The following is a 15,137-nucleotide window of genomic DNA, read 5'->3' as shown; positions in this document are numbered from 1 at the left end:
GACCCGTGGCTGCCGAGGCGCATGCTGGGCGGGTCCTCCTCCTCTTCCTGTTCCTCCTCCCACTCCCCTGGGTCGCCGACGCTCGTCGGCGTCAAGGCCGAGCCCATGGAAACGCCGCTCGGCCGGCGCACCCGCGGAGATACCCTCATCATCAACGAGGGCGATCGTGCCTCCTCGGCGCCTACATCCCGCCTTGTCAAGCCAAAGACGAAGCCGAGAATCGCCGCCGTGAAGAGCGAGCACGCGCGATGACATGCCCGCACTCGACGACGAGGCCGCCATGAAGTGAGCGCGGGAAGATTGGGCCCGGCTGGAGATGGAGCGCCAATGCCGCGCCCTAGAGGAGATCGCCGCTCGCCGCCGTGGTCGCGATGAGGGAGGCGTCATCATCCTCGAGGACAGTGACGACGACGTGCTGCCGCCGGCCAAACCGGTCCGCCAGTGCGACCCCGGGCAGAGATCCAGTAGGGACGACCATGGTGTGAAGAAGGAGAAGGAGGAGGACGACGACGACTACAACACCTTCAGCAAGCTCTTCGGCCTGTAGGCGGCGGCGACAACAATTTTTTTCTTTTAGTATATTTTTATGTTTTCAATATGCAAAAAGTTTATGAAACGCCTAAATATCGCCGAATCTATGTCGTGTTTGCCGAATTTTGTTCAAGTATATTTTAAAAAAAATTACAAAAGCGTCGACTGAGGACGATCTGGGGGTGGCGGCTAGGAACCCGATCACCCTCACGCCAAAATTATCGCCGGTTCGCGGTCTGAACAGCTGGAGATGCTCTTAGAGCGTCAGAGTCCTGACAGGCTGCCGGCGGTACGGCCCTGTCCTGACAGGCTCACCGGTCAGGTTCCCCCACTTTCCACTTTCCAGTCCTACGTCTCCGCCGCGAGTAAATAGTATAAAACTACTACTTTACAGGCTAGGGTTCTAAAAAACTATAGGTTTCTAATTTTTCGCTAATAACTACCAAGTCAGGGGTTGACTGTTTCAAAAAACCCTAAACACAGAATGCTTTAAAATTAATCATGATTATGACAGTTGGGACCCGCACGTAAGAGAACCGTTTGTTTGACCGTTTGTTTGACTGATACCTTACATGTAGGGCCCATATGTCAGTATTTTTGTAAGTTCTTTAAAAAAGCAATGAGGTCCCTGTAACTTTTTTAAAAAAGCAATCGGGTCCCTGGCTGTTTTCTAGAAAAAGCAACCGGGTCCCTGACTGCTCCCTGAGGAACGGCGCAGGCAGCTCGCCGGCGGCCTGGTCGCGGCCAAGCGAAAGAAGGCGGCGCGGCCGCCGCGTTCCTTGTCGCGAAGGCGGGGTTCTCTAGTCGTTCCTCGTCGCGAAGGCCGCCGCTAGGAACGAGTGTTCCTCGTTTCGCGACGGGCTAGGTGGAGGAGCTCCTTGCCAACAACTGCCGCTGCTCCTGGGCCATTGCGTGCGGCTGGAGGCGGCCAGAGCCTTTGTCCATGGTGCGGCTGGCGGGGGCCCTTGCTCCTCGCGCGTTCCTGGCCATGGCGTGCGGCTCGCGACGGCCCGAGCACCTGACCATGGCGCAGCTGGAGGCGGCCCTTGCTCCTCGGCGCGCTCCCGGCCATGGCGCGTGGCTCGCGACGGCCTGAGCCCCTGGCCAAGGTGCGGCCCGTGCTCCTGCGATGCGGCTGCTCCTCCGCGCGGCGTTCTTCCTTGCCGTCGATGGGTGGTGGCTGTAGGGGAGAGGAAGAAGAAAGAGACAGAAGGAGAGAAGAGAAGATAAGAGGAACAAGAGGCAACTTACATGTGGGACCCACATGTAAGTTAACGGTCAAACCAAACGGTCAAACAAACGGATTGTTTAGGAGTGGGCCCGATCTGTCATAAAACGGTTTAAAGTGTTTAGAGTTTTTTGAAACAGTCAATCCCTAACTTGGTAGTTATCAGCGAAAAATTAAAAACCGATAGTTTTTTGAAATCTAACATGTAAAGTAGTAGTTTTATCTTATTTACTCCTCCGCCGCAGATGGTGATCCAGCGCCTCCGCGCCATGCCCTCGTCCGGCAGGCTTAAGGTCCTGGTGGCGCCGCCGCGCGTCGACATGGCGTTCTGCGGTGCCTCGGTCACCAAGGGACGGGCCGAACGTCGCCGCCTCCGTTGCTAGTACCTCGCCCGCACCAACATCCCATCGCCGGCAGAGGTGACCCCCACTCCTTCCCCTCCCTCCCTCCCCGCCTGCAATCTTAGTACCAACTAATTAATCGCCCGGTTCGATTATCTCATGATCAATTGAACTTTGAAGCCAATTGGAGTTTAGGTTTCATATAAACATTTTCCTGATTGGATTCCAGACAAGTGGCGTGATGCAGGGTTAAATGAATCTGCTGAACAATAATATACTGTAGCTTATACCTTTGCCTGCAGCCGGCTCACTACTGAATTTTGGTCCTGGTTTGCATTTCGTAGGGGTTTTGACTGTTGAGAGGTAGCTGTTATTGTTTATCTGACATGTTCTAATTTTTGTGAGGTTGCCAATGCTTCATTATCTCTTCCTGCTGATTGCAGAAGACTGGTCGTGTTCGATTGCCGTTATTAGCTATGATGTAGATGCAGTTTATGAGCTCCTTCGTTTGCTTACTAGAGTTTGTTGTGTGGGAAATGAAACCTTAATAGAGCTTATTCAGAGACAGTAATGCGGGTAGGGTGAAGGTCTGCCAACAGAACAGACTGCTAGCTAGATTGTTCATCTTGTAAGGTAGCTTCAGCCTTCAGACCACTTTGCCTCCTTAAGCACTTGCTTTTACATGGTCTTCTCTTCAGCCACAGCAACAGCTTGGGCTACAATCAGCGGGTGGCACGTCACAAGCAGCGGCGGTCAGTATCAAGGGGCGGGGCAAACTAGGCTTCCGCGGCAACCAGGTACACGCTTGTGACATGCCTATCTGCTTGATATGGGGCGTTCTTCTCCGCAGATTGGGCGTAGGTTGGTTCTCAACCCCGTTAACTCTGGTTTGTTGAGGTGAATTTTGTGTTCAAGCCATGTTCAAAATCGAGGGTTAATCCTCTATCTGGTTCCAAGTCAGCTTCCCAAATATTTACTCTGACTGCGCAAATCAATCTAGCTCTGATCGTTCAGGCTGTGCTTGTATAAATACTACTCACTTGTACAACTAAGGGAAAATCCAAACGTGAAACGAAATGCTATGGCAAGAGAGAAGGGTACAGTCTGCAAGTTTCACTAACTTGAACTAACAAATGGAAAAGCCATATATAAGATATTATACCATCGTTCTTTTTGACATGAATTTCTGTCACTAGCTACCATCCTGCCAATCGTTGCTTCATCTGACATCCATGCGTGAGGCCAGATGCTTGATTCTAAGGATCTCGGCAGAAACTTGTCCCATGCCTGGCCGGTCTAACCATTAGAACAACACAGTTCTTCATCACTTCCGGTGCGTTGCTGTCATCTTGTAGCATTGTTGGATCAACAACCTCACAAATATTATCTGGAAATGCTCTACAAACAAATTCATGAAGGCTTGCACCTTCACTGAATTTTCCGTCGTTGGACTTCGCCCTGTTATCATTTGTAACAGAAGCACTCCAAAACTGTAGATATCACCCTTGGTTGATATCTCTTCACTCATGCCATACTCTGCATTTACATTTACAAACACAGTTAAAGAATCTGCAGCATTTGCAAGTTGCAACTCCGTAAAGAACAAACACACCCAACAATCTAACATTGCTGAGGATATGCTTAATCTGACCTGGTGGGATGTATCCGATCGACCCTTTATGAAATGATAAAAGTTTTTACTTCTTGCACTATCTTTTCGATATCCAATGTATCTAATAATCTCACCTGGGTCTTTACTTTTACATGGACAGTGGCCTATATTTTTTCCGATGGATAGCACTTCTTCTTTAATGTAGTCGTTATTCTTACAAATACTATATTTTGCTTTGCCTTTGCTTCCTCTAGTTTATATAGAACTAGATCAATTTTATTATTCAATCCAGAGTACTTTTCTACGAGTCTTTTGTATTTTCTAAATAAACTTTCAAATTTTTGGTCCAAGTTGTCTTTTCTTTTCCCCCAGGATATAAAAAAGCTATATATCAAATCAACAATTGTATTTAGTTGGCTATGAGTAGTATGCCAAATTCTTCAGAGGGATTTATTCTGCACCTTATATCAATATTTTCTTTAGCATTTATTACTTTACCTGTGCTAACTTCTAAATTTAGATACTTCAACCTTTCAATGATTAAACACTAGCTCAGATACCAACAATGCACAATATTCAAGATTAGAATATGTTAATATTCAGTTTATTATTGTTAATATTCGAGATTAATTATTGTAAAATCATTAATAAAAAATATTTAAAGATGTTAATATATGATTTGTACTGTTCAAATTTCCTAAAATCAGATACTATATTCATGTGAGTCTACTGTTCAAATTTCAGGAAATTTGAAGTTACATTTGAAAAAAAATAACTAGCCCAGCCGTGAGTTATTGCAATTCTGAGATTAGAGAAGAAATTTTTAAAAACTGAAATAGAGCAAAAGAGAAGATTACACTGTCAACAAGGGTCACTATCTGTCTAACTGAATTCAAAAGAAGGAAAAGCAATAAGATAGTGCATCATCATTATTCTTTACACAAAATTTTCTCGCTAGCAACCATCCTGCCTATGCTTTGCTTCATCTGACATACATGCGTGAGGCCACATGCTTGATTCTAAGGATCTCGGTAGAAACTTGGCCCATGTCCGGCCGCTCTTTGGGAGATGTCATGGAGCAAGAGAGGCCTATTCTAACAAGTGGAATGACACAGTTCTTTATTACTTCTTGTGCATTGCTGTCATCTTCTAGCATTGTTTGATCAATAACGTCACAAATATTATCTGGAAATGCTCTACAAACAAATTCATGAAGACTTGCACCATCACTGAAATTTTTGTCAGTTGGACTTTGCCCTGTTATCATCTGTAACAGAAGCACTCCAAAACTGTAGACATCACCCTTGGTTGATATCTCTGCGCTCATGCCATATTCTGCATTTCGTTTACAAACACAATTAGAGAAATCTGCAGTATATGTACAACTCTAAAGAAAAAACGAACCCAATAGTTCAACATTACTGAGGATATGCTTAGTCTCACCTGGAGGGATGTATCCGATGGATCCTTTTAGGCAGGCCAGACTTGTTGAATCACCTTCTTGTACATTTGATGTTGTGAATACAAACCTTGCCAGGCCAAAGTCGGTGACATAGGCAACCATGTCAAGATCCAAAAGAATATTGCTTGGCTTTAGGTCACAGTGTATTAGTGGAGATGCACACTGGTTATGAAGATAATCCAAAGCAAAGGCTACATCCAAGCCAATATTGATCCTTCGGCTTAAAGTCAGGATATGTCTCTCACCATGTTCAAGGTCTCCCGGATGCAGCCACATTTCTAGGTTCCCTTTCGGCATGTATTGGAACACTAGGGCCTTGAAATCTGCCCCATTAGAATCCACAGAAGAACATGATGTGATGATCTTTACAAGATTCCGGTGACGGACATTTCGCAGGGCTTCACACTCTGCAATAAAGCTCCTATTTGCTCCATAATTGTTTAGGCTGAAAATCTTGATGGCAACTTGATCTTCCTGAAGCCTTAAACTGCCCTTGTAAACCACTCCAAATGATCCTGATCCAATTAGGTTTGCTGGAGAAAACCTATCTGTTGCCCTTACAATGTCTTCATATGATATCTTCTTCATGTGCTCACTGAATTCTTTCAAATCTGGATTTTCCTGCATCCTCTTCCTCCAGTAAATTGTTGCAATACATGACAAAATTAATAGGACAGCAGAAACGGCTGGCATTACTATCCGTAGGACTAGAGCCGATGAATTTTGTTTCCCTTTTCTGTCAACTTGTGTTGAACAAAGAGGTATACCTCCTGTTGGAATGCTGGTACACAAATCATGATTTCCTTCAACTGACACTGCACCAGTATTGTTAAAAATACTGCCTCCTGGAACTGCTCCATCAAAATTGTTGAAGGATAAGTTGAGATTTTGCAGGGAACTTAAGGATGTGAGGAACTGTGGAATCTTTCCGAACAAATTGTTATGAGAAATATCCAAGTACTCCAGAACCACACACTGGCCAAGAGTGGATGGGATGTTGCCAGACAACCTGTTATCTGATATGCTAATTTTGTTCACATTAATGAGATTGCCAACTTCCACTGGCACTCCCCCAGATAGGTAATTATGTGACAAGTCCAATTCTTCAGAAAGCGAAGAAATTTTGAAGATTTCACTTGGTATATTCCCATCTAGTGAGTTGTGAGCAAGGTTGAGTATTTGGAGTTGATTACAATGTCCTATATCTGCAGGTATCCTTCCGCTAATGTTGTTCCCATCCAATTTCAAAGAATTTAGCTGAACCAGATTACCAATAGTATCTGGGATTTGCCCTGACAGTCTGTTTTGTGCAAAGGATAGATGGACCAAGCTGTGCAAATTACCAATTGTTGCTGGTATATTTCCAGTGATAAGATTGTAATCCATGTACAACCTGTGGAGGCTCTTAAGATTGCCAATCTCTGGTGGTATAGGCCCAGAAATTTGGTTTTCCCTTAGCCACAGCCACTCCAGACTATCAGAAAGATTGCCTATTGAACTTGGCATTTCGCCTTGAAGATTGTTCCCAACCAACATCAGCATAGTCAACCTGGTACAATTTGCGAGTGAAGAGACAAATTCCCAGTCTCCTGCTTCTAGTTTGTTGTATGACAAATCAAGTTCCTCCAAATTTGGCAATGACCCAAAGAAGGGTATAAACCCAGTTAGGCTGTTAGTATACAGGTAAAGCTGACGAAGGTTGTAAGCTTTGGGAAGAGAAGCTGGGATAGGGCCATCAAACTTGTTTGATGAGAGGATTAAATCCTGAATATTCGGGAGTGTGTAGCCAATATTGGAGGGTAACCTTCCAACAAGCGAGTTGTTTGCTAAGCCAAGAAATGTCAGAGATGACATATTGAATAGAGATGGTGGGACTGTCCCAGACAAGTTGTTGGCTGTCAAGGCCAGTACCTGCAGTGTTGGAATATGACCTAAGCTGTCTGGTATACTCCCTACTAAATTATTCTCTGTAAGAAGAAGATCGATGAGGGAGGAAAGGTTCCCTAGCGAGGAAGGTATTTTTCCTGAAATATGATTATAGCTTAAATCGAGGTATTGAATAGGTGGGGAGGTGGCAGTAACAACAGGTATAGAACCAACAAGGTTGTTCTTTTGGAGGGAAATGTCAAGAAGAGATGGACTATTTGCTAGGGACTCCGGGATGACCCCTGTCAGAGCATTCACCCCAAGATCGACATATGTAAGAGAATGGCTGCTGCCCAAAGACGGTGGTATGTTACCTTCCAAAGTGTTCATGCTGAGGTTGAGATCACGGAGCCGGCTTAGGAGGCCAAGCTCCGATGGTATGCCACCATTGAAGCTATTGTTTGACAGCTGAAGCCTTGCAAGAGAGGTCAGGTTGGCAACGCAAGGCGATATGGGGCCTGAGATGCCTTCTGACTTAAGGTCCAGCTCAATCACACGACAAGGGGACACCGTGCTGCAAGTGATCCCATGCCAGTCGCAAACGTCCAAGGACGTGTTCCTCCATGAAGCTAAAACTCCTGCTGGACCCGAGATCCTGGACTTGAAGCAGAGGAGAGCTTGCCTATCATTTTCAGTTTCATTGCAGGTGGATAGTGGTAGGCTGCAAAGGAAGCAGAAGAGGTATAGAAACCAAACAAAGCCTGGAAGCAAGACACCCGAAGATGCCATTTTTGTTGTTCACAGGCTACAGCTATGGAGTATGGTGATGAAAGCTTTCATTTGCAGACGGATGTTTAAGTACTCAGCTGTTGAGTGTGTCAGTAGCCAACCGCTCAAAATAGCACACATATTCGCGGCTCAGTGGTCAATATGATGGAAACGGGCATGATGCATCAGGGGTATGCTTTTGGATCAGATATGGTGTTCATTCAAACTATTTGCTGACTAAATTAGCTGTGACTTGGTAGTTGCTCAAATCCACACTTGTGGAATATTTGTATTGTGAACACGCATTTGGACGCTAAGAGATTACCCTTCACATCTCAGACTGGGACAGGGTGATGCCTCGAACCTCTGCTTACATACATTGCATTGACCCAGCCATCCTCCAACATCAGCAGGAGTGTGTGGTTGCCTGAGGTACAGTGTGGATGCACGCTTCATCCTGAAGAATAATGAACATGAATTTTGATATTACAAAAATGTGAAATATATAATACAGGAAGTGAATGCTAGGAATTTATGACATTCAAAATTTCACAAAAAAAGAGTGTTTGTGTCATGTGCAATCATAAGAAGAGTTAAATATACTCATCTTCTATCCTTTTTACAGAAGATAAAACAGTCATGTTTCTGGTTGAATGTTTGGAGGTTCCAATCTTGTGGATGATGCTTCGGTGTGTTAAGGCACCTACCTTTGTGTTCTAATTTTGTTCTAATTTTGTTCCAACAGGTGGCTGGCCCACATGTCAGTGACCCAAAAGCAGGTGCCTTTAAGGCACTGAAGCTGCGTCCCAATCTTGTAACATCCCCAACGTTCACATCGTTTTCAAATTTTCATCCAATTATAGGGTACAAACAACTCTATAATCAGGTTAAGGTTTAGAGTGTGGTTTGTATTTCAGAATGAAAAGAAGGTGTGGAGAATGTTTAAAGTAGGAACCAAAAAGGAAAATCATCAACCAATATGATAATCCATGTAGCATACGAAAAACACCAAAAGATAAAGGGATAAGTATATTTTCCGTCCCTCAACTCTTTTGAAAATATAGAAATCGTCCCTTAACTCCAAAACCGGTAAAGGTTAGTCCCTCAACTTCTCAAACCGGATAAGTTTAGTCTCTCATACCGCTTCGGATGGCTTCGTTGATGATGTGGCATGGTTTTGACCCTGGTATTCGGAGTTGACTGTCACCTCTTCTTCGTTCTATTTCCCACGCAATAGACATTTCATCGAATAGTTGATGTGCACACTCTGGCTCATGGGCTCCTGCCACCTATGGCCAACTTAGATCGGGAGATTGGAGAGCCATGGAGAGGCGGGAGGAGATCGTGGTGGCCGGTGGCTGCATGGCCCTGGTCGTAGCTTGAGCCTTGAGCAGGAGGGGGACGACACCGGCTCTTTTCCTCCTCCACGCCAATGCACGGCCCTCATCGTAGCTTGATCCAGCGGCAGCCTCTCGTACGTGGTGTTGCCGGACGTGGCTGCAATCACCATGACGGGGCTAGAGCCCGGACGCGGGTAGCTCTCCCATCACGGTACCCGCCCACAGGCGAGGTACGCTGCGAGCCCCGTTGTTCCAAGTGGCGCCGGCGCCGGACAGGGACAGTATCTCAAACCGGCCCGTAGGACGAAGGCGGCCGCCCCGGTCCGCGCGGGCTCCAATCGTGAATGCATCTGTTACTTGTGTACTTCTAGCCGGGAACGCGTCCTTTCGGGGAGGTGCACGGCTAGCTCGAGTTCTTTCCGAGCTAGCTACCGCAGTACACGCTACACGGAGAGAGATGCATACGTACACAAGCAACGTATGCTAGCTAATCGATTTACCCTGAAGGAATCAATCAACCTGGTAGTAGCTAGCTTCGACTGATAAGAGGAAGTAGGAAAAAAAAATGAGGATGCAAAATAAATTGGACCGTGGTGTTCAGCTCAATGCCAACGAGACGTGGTGCCAGCCAAGGACCTTATCGGCCTCGTCGCCTCGTCAAAGCTTGATGCGGCGAGTACGGTGACCAAGCTAGAGGTGGCGTGAACGCTGGCCAAGCTCCAGGCTGCTTCCCTCGCAGAAGCTGCCACGGCCACCAGGGTCAAAACCATGCCACGTGATCAACGAAACCATAAATGGTATGAGGGACTAAAGTTATCCGGTTTGAAAAATTGAGGGACTAAGATTTACTGGTTTTAAAGTTAAGGGACCATTTCTATACTATCGAGAGAGTTGAGGGACGAAAAATATACTTATCCCAAAGATAAATGAAGTTCTTTTATCATTTATGCACATGGCATAAATAACCATATTTTTTGATGATTTTTCACAGGTCATCATATCTTAACATTCTCTACTACCATGATCTTTTTCTCGTTTTTTTTCAAAGGTTCAGTACACAAAAGTACTTATCAGGACTGGCTAGGTTTTTGTCTAATGTTTATAGTAAGTTAAGTGGTTAATTTTAGGTTGCTTCTTAGTTTAGGTTTAAGTCGGACAACACAAATAGTTTGAGGGCTCAACAGTTTTTTTCCCTCGAAACGTAAAAGTGAAAGTGTTCTCGATCTCTAGCTATGGATTTGCTTAATGGATAATTACTTTGAATCAAATTCTCGTGAGGCCAAGAACACAAGAACAGCTACCAATGTTGCTAAAATTTGCACAAAACGTTGTGTTCAAAGGACAAGAATCAGATTAAAAAATTGTTGCAGCCCTCTCTGGATCGTAGGAATTTCATAGGATATTTGGAGGATCTTAGTGTGGCAAACTTGTGCCGGAAATGTTCTTTAGGTTGACTTCCTACGCCGTAATGTCGTAGAAATTTCAACATCTCCTGGAATCACACTTTCCTTGTGTTCTAATTTTGTTCTATTGAAACCCTGCATGTTTTTTCACACACAAAACGAAAACACTAGTTCTGCATGTTTTTTCCGCAAAAAAGACTATTTCTGTAAGTTTTATGTGTTTTCCAATAATTGTGCCGTACGCGTATACCTGTCAAATTCCTACATTTTCTTATATTTCTCCTGGTTACGATCCAGAGAGGCCCCGCCTGTCCATCTCATTAGTCTGAACCTCCTTTTGGCGCCGCACTTTCTTCAGCCTAAGATAGCGAGGCGACTCTATGGCTGTATGCACTGCATTGACCCAAGCCAGCGTCACCGCACTTCTTCTATGTCTTTGGTGCACCTTCCAGGGTGCATCCTGTCAATACGGCCTTTTCAAGCCAACTCCTTTCCCTCAGGAAAAAATATTTTCTGTACAGATGTTAATGAATAATAGTGAGGGCTACAGTTTGCCAAAAGAAAAAAGGTGCATCCTGTCAAAAAGGGCCACCGGCACTTGCCTGATGAACAGTGGCGCTCCATAATCTGGACGCGCTACCAAGACCAGACCAGCGGCAGAGAACTTTCCTGAAGAACGTTAATGGTACGGTAATATTGGCGCGGTATGAACGAGCGTCTCATCAGGTCATCATCATAGGATCCATCCATCAAGTCTCTCTCTCTCTACCTCAAAGAAAAAAAAAATCCATCCATCAAGCTCAGATTCAAATAAATATGATGCTTAAGGGCATCTTGACCCTCAAATGGTCCGCATACGTTCGGATCGTGAAATCCATCTAACGTGGGCATGTATCGGTCCGCCGAGCGGTCTGGACATGCTTTTTTCTGCAATCCAAAGACAAACGTCGGGGGGTTTTTTGGGCGTCTGGACAACACCCACTTCCGTGTCTGATTGCCCTGACCCACTAAAAACCCACCGCTCTCGCTCGTGCGCATTCCCTCCCAACGCCAACTGCCCGCATTCATGCCGTTGTAGAGCGGCCGCTCCACATTGATGTCGGCTCAGAGCGGACATGATCTCTCGTTGGTTCCGCCATTGAAGCGGTGCCGAGGGTGCCGCCCGCGACGCGTCCTCAGTATCCGTGCATGCGTTACTGGATGGGACGGTCGGATATCTACCACGCCCGTTCAACGCCGTGTCTGTCCGTATGCCGTTATTAAGCAGGCTCGCCGGCCGAGAAACCCACTCTGGCGCCACGCATTAATGCACCTGGATGCCTGGCCTCAGCGAGATCCGGCTAACTCCACAACTCAAGTCGCTCGCTCCACATCCTCCTCCCTTGTCCACACCACATTTGCCATGACTGCAGGCGGCAATGCAATGTGGGAGAGCCTATCAACGGATATGAAGCACGAGGTGGCCGCCCTTGCGACCGGCTAGCAAATCCATCGTGCCAGGCGGATCAAGGCCGGCATGCCAGCCAAATCGCCCGAGATATCCAACGACGAGGACAACCCCACGATGGAGACGGGCTCCGGCGATGCCACACCGGAGCCCGAGCACTTGCCTATGCATGCCGGACTCACCATGGAGCAGGCGTAGACGCACTTCAACGCCGCCATGGCGGAGGAGAAGCCTGTGACGGCGCCTATGTCGGCGTTCCAACAGGCACATGAGGAACAGGCACAGGAGGAACACCGGTACAACCTGTTCCTCCTTGAGTAGCACTGTCTGGTGGAGGGCCAAATCAATGGCGAGCGTGTGAGCGAGGAGGCCGTGGCGGACATGGCCGCGGTGAACCCCAACTTCATCATGGAGCAGCATGCGCTCTACAATGCCATCCGCGCTCAAGCCCTCGCTTGTCAGGAAGCAGCCGCCGCGGAGGCGCAGCTGCAGGTTATCATGGATGAGAACAACGCTAGTTGCGCCTCCTATGCCTCGCCGATGAACTATTGGGCGGGCCAGTTCGACGACGATGGTGCCAGCGCCACCATCTCCATCGTGGACCTCACGTCCACCAGCGATGGACAAGGCGCGGACCCTTTCGAGGATGAGTAGGGCATGAGAGACGACAGATGGAGGACGACAAGGGCTTGGACGTTGGACGCCCCTGTAGGGTTGGTTTAGGGTCGAATTGGTCTTTTTTTTAAATGTTGGGAATGTGATGAAAATCCGACGTGTATATATGAATGTCATACATTTTGTATGAAATCTGTCGTGTTTGTATGAATTTTGTCTGGTTAGTTCAATTAGTTGCTGAAATGTATGCGGACGGTGTTGGATGGCGGCCTCCAATATCAGTGTCCGCGGACTGGTCCTGTCCGCGGACGGATACCGGAGGGAATTTGCAGGTCGCCGTTAGAGATGCCCTAATCAAGCTTATTTTTCAGCAGGAAAATAGCGCACATTTTTACTTGCTGTAATGTTAATAGTTATTTAGTTCATTCGGTTGCTGCCGGCTTACTTTTTTAGAGAAGAGGCTGGTGCCCGGCTTTAAATTAATGAAGCTCTTACAACCAATATCACAACTCAACATAACACTGCAGAACAAAAGGAAAAGCTCCGGCAAGATACATGGGTGCCCAGGGGGAGCGACAAAGCTCAAAAATAATACAACAAGGCATAGGAGCCCTCAAACATGATTGGAAGACCAATAGTGCGAAGAAGGCCAACTCCGGAAGGAAACCAGCCGGCAAAAGAGGCTATGCCATTGCCATCGCCTGTGCGTCCGACAAAATAGCATCATCCTGCTCCATCGCCGATAGGAGCCCCCAGCTCCTCGCCCTGACTCAAAGGGCGCCGCACCGTTTGAACAATGGAGTGCTCAGCACCCTAGAGCGCAGATGGAAGCTGGTGCCAAGACAACAGAGGGAGGCTTTCAAGCACAACCACCTCACCGAACCTAGCTCCTCGGGAGTGCACCGACGTTGAAGCTTGGACCAACACACGATAAAAAGAAGCTGCCATCTATAGAACTCACCTCAGTGATTGGTAAGATGGGACCTTGCCCATGAGACGGAGCCTCCAAGGAGGAAACGACACCACAACGCCGCCATCGTCTGGTCTGGAACATGCCAGACACACAGACACATGGTTTTCACCTAGAGTGCATGGTGGATACAGGTCACCCACGATGACACCTCCAAGGAGAAAAACGACACAACCAGAGTGTCGCTATCACCGGCACCGACACTGTCGGACAGAGCTTTCGCTCGGGACACGACGCCAACCACCCAGGTCCATCAGCCAAGGCCAACCGAGGCAATATGCAGACAACGCCCCGACTAGGCCGGAGGCCGCGAAGAACACACCCGCAAGCCGGACGCCCCCAAGTAATCCACCTCGCCACCCAAGCGGCCGAGGCGACACATGAGCACCCGCACATCGACACCTGCTGAGATGGTGTCATCGTGCTCACCGTCCGGAGCCGCCGCTCCTGTGACCAAGGGGATCCACCTTCACCCACCACCCACATGGCGATGGGCCGCCAGCACGCATTCGGCCGCCCCGGCTGCCGGACTGACGCAAAACCACCACTCACTGCACACCAAAGCATGCACCTTGCACCCGCACGAAGCCAAACCCTAGATCTAGGATACCGGGTACCCAGAAGAAGTGGCCCAAGGACCACAGACGATGGACGGGCCAAGCCCAAGCATACCACCAGATCGGATCAGGAGCATGCTGGATCTGGCGTCAAGTCTTCAGCGGCGGCCGGGAACTCCCTCCATGACCGCCGGCCACCCAGGGCAGCCGCGTCACCAGGACCCGGAGGAAGCAGCCCGCCTCCCCCCGAGACCGCCGAGGGCCACGCCGACACCAAGTAGGCCACGGCCACCCAGGCAAGGCCATGGACAACGGGAAGGAAGGGGCTTTCCAGATCTGGCGAGGGCCATCGGTGCGAGTGAGCACGCGTGCTAGGGAGCAGGGGAGGGGAGAAGGAGGTGGAGGGGGCGCCCCGCTGCCGCCGGAGGCGGCGAGGGGAAGGAGCGCGCGAAAGGGGCTGGTTGGCGCGGCGGTGACGTTCGCCTATTAAAAGTGCAACTAATCCCTGGGTGGTTTTGGTAATTATTAACAACATATAGCTCATTGAACTAATATCCATTCAAGTTAATCTTTTCAGAAAGTTCAATGATTGGCATGGCATGGACTAGAGATGTGGACCCCTCAAAATGCTAAGGACACATATTGGCACAAGCTCAAGACTCTACATTTTCATTTTAGTGATCCAAGATCACATTGAGTCCATATTAAAAGCCAATACTATTAAAAGGGGATGATGTGTTGCTTAATGGCTTGCTTGCTCAAAATGCTTAGTGATATGCTCCAAAAGCCCTCAACCACTTTCTCATTTCCACATATGTCCCAAACCAAAAGTCAAACTCGGCCCCACCGATTTGATCTATCCGACGCCATCGAGTTCACTTGACATAGCCATAGCCAGAAACCCTAATCAGTTCAGTCTCACCGATAGGGATCTCGGTCTCACCGAGATGGGATTGTAAACTCTCCGTTTCCCTTCATAACATTTTGGTCTAACCGA

General features: G+C 47.7%; 1 long non-coding RNA gene and 1 pseudogene across 1 annotated transcript; one reads left to right on the top strand and one right to left on the bottom strand.

The window, feature by feature from the left end:
• Positions 1 to 1,979: 1,979 nt before the first annotated feature.
• Positions 1,980 to 14,695, top strand: LOC125521605. Its single transcript, XR_007289335.1, has 3 exons — positions 1,980 to 2,178; positions 2,799 to 2,897; positions 8,554 to 14,695. It is a non-coding gene; the product is annotated as an uncharacterized LOC125521605 (long non-coding RNA).
• Positions 3,122 to 8,513, bottom strand: LOC125521604 (annotated as a pseudogene).
• Positions 14,696 to 15,137: the final 442 nt, after the last annotated feature.

This window comes from Triticum urartu, chromosome 7 (assembly GCF_003073215.2).
Source record: "Triticum urartu cultivar G1812 chromosome 7, Tu2.1, whole genome shotgun sequence".
NCBI lineage: Eukaryota > Viridiplantae > Streptophyta > Magnoliopsida > Poales > Poaceae > Triticum > Triticum urartu.
The sequence above is the reverse complement of the archived record's forward strand: the minus strand, read 5'-3'. Positions and strand labels throughout refer to the sequence as shown.